Source organism: Vombatus ursinus, unplaced genomic scaffold (genome assembly GCF_900497805.2).
Source record: "Vombatus ursinus unplaced genomic scaffold, bare-nosed wombat genome assembly UNPS02014799.1, whole genome shotgun sequence".
NCBI classification, from domain to species: Eukaryota; Metazoa; Chordata; class Mammalia; order Diprotodontia; family Vombatidae; genus Vombatus; species Vombatus ursinus.
The window spans coordinates 336,065-341,172 of NW_020954577.1; the positions used below are offsets into that span (position 1 = coordinate 336,065).

General features: G+C 40.5%; 1 pseudogene; it reads left to right on the plus strand.

The window, feature by feature from the left end:
- Positions 1 to 2,672: 2,672 nt before the first annotated feature.
- LOC114050533 lies at positions 2,673 to 3,889 on the plus strand (annotated as a pseudogene).
- The last annotated feature ends 1,219 nt before the right edge of the window (positions 3,890 to 5,108 follow it).

Sequence of the window (5,108 nt, forward strand, 5' to 3'; positions counted from 1 at the left end):
TGAACTTCAGAATAGACATAAAAGTAGAGTTAATCAAATTGAGGAATTTCAGGCTGAAGCTATGATTAATCCCCTCTTAGAGCCAAGCACCAAGTGTGTACTGGATATCATTTTTTCTTATGAAAAGAAATTGTACCTCCTCACTCAGTTTCCTACTTGGAAATTCACATTGTCATCCCATGTAATAATTGTGTTTGAGAATGAGTTCTCTGCTAGACTTGGCATCCAATGAGGACTGTGAATGCAAAAAGATTCTTGCATCTCCATATTCATCCCAGCCATTTTCCTCCTTCCTGGTGCTACTATCCCTCCTCCAAACTCTGCCACCAGAGCCCATAGCTGGGAGATTCTGTTTCTCAGCCCTCAGTGCCTTATAGGACCATTCATCCTTACCTTCATCCAGCCATTTTCCACCCTGCTGCCATTCAAATGGCCTTGCTTCACCCCAACCCTCCTTCCTTCTACCTCTTGCCCTGAGAATCATCATTAAATCGTCACAACAATTGTCTCTGGAAAGCTTATGTCACCCCATTGTGCTATAGATGAACTCGCCATCCCATAACACTCTGTCTGTAGGACACAACAGAGCACTGAATTATATTCTGTCTTAAACTGTGCAAAAATATTAGCAACAACTCATACAATAGCATAGATGTAGAGCTGAATGGTACCTTTGAGCCACAGAGTTCCGCTCGTCCATTTTATAGATGAGAAACCCAAGGCACAGAGAAGTTAGCTTTATCCTGTGACTCCCCAGACTCCCCCCAAAATACCCCCCTCTGACCATGACTCTGTATTTTATAATATAAACTCCGACAGGCAAGAACTGTCTAGCTTTCGTATTTTTATTCATTGTATTGAGTACAATGTTTGGCACATAGTAAGCGCTTAATTTTCTTTCACTTATTCATTCACTTTTTACTTGAAATGAGCAGTACATAAGGACTTTACGAAACCAAAATAGATAAAAAAAAATTCATGACTCAGGTCTAGAAATAAAACCTGGTGACATCCAACACACAAGGAGTATGCCAACATTTCAGTTTCCTAAGAATCGGCACTCTGGTCTGGAAGCCAGGAGACAGGATTTCTCGAACTTGCAGCCTTGATACTTACTGAAGAACACGGCACAATAGATCTCCCCTCCGTCTCTCTAGGACTGTCTTTTTGACTTGCCACCTCTCATCTGTAGTGGTTGTTGTGAAATCCAGTGAGGCTTTAGCTCATTGGAGGAACCACGGGCTATAGATGCCTAATATCATTACTTAGATACTCATGTGACTGTGTTGGAGGCTTCGTTCCAATCAATGGCCTGGTCCTATTCAGCAGTCAGGATTGTAAGCGCACAGCTGCCGATCAAAGGGATAACTCCACCAAATAATGCTTACCTCCCCAAACACTAGAGGGTGCTTTGGAGTAACCTCCAAGTCCTCTGAGCTCCTTGGGTTCTCAGAGTTACCGGCTGCCTCTCACTCCTAGGCGCTATGCAATGAGGGGCGAATTGATGCTCTCCTCTGACGAGGCGTAGGTTGATGGTTCCACCAATATGACCCCCATCCTCTTAATGCCTCACTTAATCTCTTTACCCTATTACTATTTCCTTTAGTAAACTTTGTAGAGACATAATTATATATATATATATATATATATATAATTATATATATATATATATATATACATATGTTTTCATCAAAATTGTAGAAATGAATCAAAACTGGTTAATATCAGTGTACCCAACATGCATGTTTCCCTGCCCAGGACCATTCTGCAATCCCTACATCAACCCCTCTTCTCCGGCCCACCCCACAATGGCAAGAAGGTCCCAACCCCAGAAGTTGAACCTCCTACCCACCCCTACTCCCAACTGGTTCCATTGGGAAACCAACAAAAGCAATTGACCAGAGTTTTTCACTTATGACCAACCCCTCATGTTAGAAGAAGAATCATAGAATTTGAGAGTTGGAAAAGCCCTCAGTGACAATCTAGTCTAATCCATACATTAGAGGAATCTGGACTAGAATAAACCCAACAAGTGGGTGCCCCATCTCTGTTTGAAGACTGGAACTAACACCTCTGCTGCCAACCCACAGCACTGTTGGATGGTTCTAATTGTTAGGAAGCCTTTCCTGACCTCAAGCCTAAATTTTTTTGTTTTTTGGTTTTTGGTTTTTTTTGTCACATCCACCCATTGCTCTTCATTTAGTCCTTGGCGGGGGCCGGGGGGGGTTGTCAAACAGAATGAATCTAATTGTTCTTCCATGGGACATCCCTCCAAATGCTATCTATCATACCCCATCCCTCAAGTCTTCTCCAGACTGAAGATGTCCAATTGTTTAAATTATTCCTCATAAGAAATGGACCCAAGGTCCTTTACCATCCTGGTTACTTTCCTCTGCACACTGCTCCCTAGTTTATCAATATCCTACTTAAATCATGACCTCCACATAATGCTCCAGATGAAATCTGAAGAGAGCTGAAGCCAATAGATGATCACCACCTCCTTACTCCTGGGAGCTGTACCCCTCACTACAGCCAAAGCTCACATGAGTTTTTGGGCAGCCCCTTCACATATATTAAGCTCTCAGTCCACTTAAATCCCCAGTTATTGTTTGTGAAGAATCAGAACCCAGGTGACCTGGGGTGCCAGAAGCCTTGAAGATGGCGGCCTCATCATGGATGCAGGTTCCAACCAAAGACAGACGTATCACTTTGTGGAAAGAAAGAATCAGTTCTGCCAGAGAGAGGCAGCAGCAGGGAGGTGGTTCTGTGGGGAGCATGCCAGAACTGTGGGAACAGGCAGGGAAGAAGAAAATAACAGGAAAAGAATTCTCTGTCCCCAAGTACAAAGTGGACTCCTTTATTCAAGATACTAATGTAGGATTAAAAGATGAAACAGAAATATTCTTCATAAACTGGTCTCAATTTTTCTCTAACTGAAAAGCAATTGGAAAAGTTAATTAAGAAATTGAGAAAAAGCCAGTATAGGTGTAAACTATACACTTATAGAACAAATAATGTCACATCCTGCATTACATGATGTCTTAAATGACCCCAAAAATGGTGATTCTGTATCCAAGCATATGAAATGACAGGCTTCAATTGTAGGTAATATTGAAAGATTAAATTTACTAGGACCAAGAAGATGTTTTGTTGACTTTGGAGCTGGAAGGGAGAAATTGTCTTGTTGAGTTGATATTGCCTGACTAGAAGCTGAAAAGTTCTACTTTCTGCTATTAGAAAGGGTGACCACAGGATTCAAGGTCAAAAGAGAAATTCTGAATTTGTAAGACTTCCAATTGATATTTAGCATTTATGTTTGAGCAAAATTCCTGGATTAATGGAAGAAAAGTTACCTGGGTTTGTAATTGGAAAACATTTATGTGGTATGGCAACAGATATTGCATAGTGATATTTAGTTGGGACCTATCCTGCCAGACGCAAAGAAAGAAAAGAGGAACCTGTAGCCAAGCATATATAGAATGATGAAACCGATGCAGAAAATGACACTTTGGTAAATGAAGGGAATGAAAAGAATGAATTAGAGCAATGGATCACCCCCAGATGCGGGCCAGTGGAATTTAGCTATTTCAAATCAATGAGTAGCTGGGCCACTTGTGGAATGTGGGAAACAACTTTGTAAACCTCAAAAATAAATATAAAGAAAAGAGATGATCAGATCAATGATAATAAAGAACATGACCATGAAGGATACAGGAAAACAGACGATACTCCCAAGAGTTTATCTAGACTTCTTACTGTTGAAGAAAGGAAAAATATAGGTCATATTGGCAAACTGCTGATTGATCAAGGCTGAATCCAATATTTACAACAGAAGGGATACAATACTTCTTTGCAGATTCCTTTGTGTCTTCAGAAAACGACCTATTAAGATAGCAGAATACAGGCAACAACCCAGCTGAACTCTCCCAATATTCTCCTCCAAACAACTTTAAAACAGCTCCTCAAGTCAAATTTTGGAGCAGCAGAGACAACAAAAGGTCAGAGAAAGACTTTTTTCCAGCCAAGACCACTTAGAAGATCAGTAGGAGATGTCTATGACACTGGGGTGGAAGCCAGCCAGGAGTACATGCAGAGAAAACTCCTGCAGCAGGATTTGGAGGTGGAGATAGCAGCAGCTGCTTCAGAAGCTCTCAGCCCAGAAATAGTAAAGGGGGTAGACAACTGATTAGATAAATCAGAACCATTGTTGGAATTGGGTATAGCTGGCACTGACTGGCAATTCTATTGCCCCTAAGCAATTCTCAGAGAGAAGCATTAGTCCTTGGGGGCATAGAAGAGCAGGGGACCTAGCCATAGTTCCAGAGCCAAGCACTAGCACTTGTAGCTACAGAGGAAACAGGCTCCCCTTCCTGGGTAAACACCAGACCAGGAGAGCAGTGACTACATCTCTTCTAGAATCGTACCACCTTGGAAGAACCAAAAACTTGCGGGTCTCCAGAATTAGTTCTTAAATAAGCAGCACAAAAAGGCCTGAAGGTTGAGACAGTGCCTCCACACCCTCAGGTGAGCAGAACTCAATTTGAACATAAAATTCAAAGTCAATAAATAGGCTAGAAAAATGACCAAACAACAAAAAAACAACTTGACTGTAAAAAACTACTATGGTGTCAGGGAAGACCAAGACAAACTCAGAAAACAACAATGTGAAAACAGCTACAAAAAAACTTCAAAGAAAAAATGCTGATTGGAAACAAACCCAATAAGAATTTCTGGAAAAAGTCAAGACAGACATGAGAGTGGTAGAGAAAAAATTGGGAAAAGAAATGAGAGTGATATAAGAAAATCATGAAAAGAGAATTAACAGCTTGGTAAAAGAGGCACAAAAATACTGAAGAAAATAACACCTTAAAAAGCATAATTGATCAATTGGAAAAAGAGGTACAAATCTCACAAAAGAAAATAATTCCTTAATAATTAAAATTGGGCAAATGGAAGTTAATGACTCCATGAGACATCAGGAAACAAAACAAAGTCAAAGAAATGAAAAATAGAAGAAAATGTAAAATACCTCATTGGAAAAACAACTGACCTGGAAAACATATTGAAGAGAGATAATACAAGAATTAGTGGACTACTTGAAAGCTATG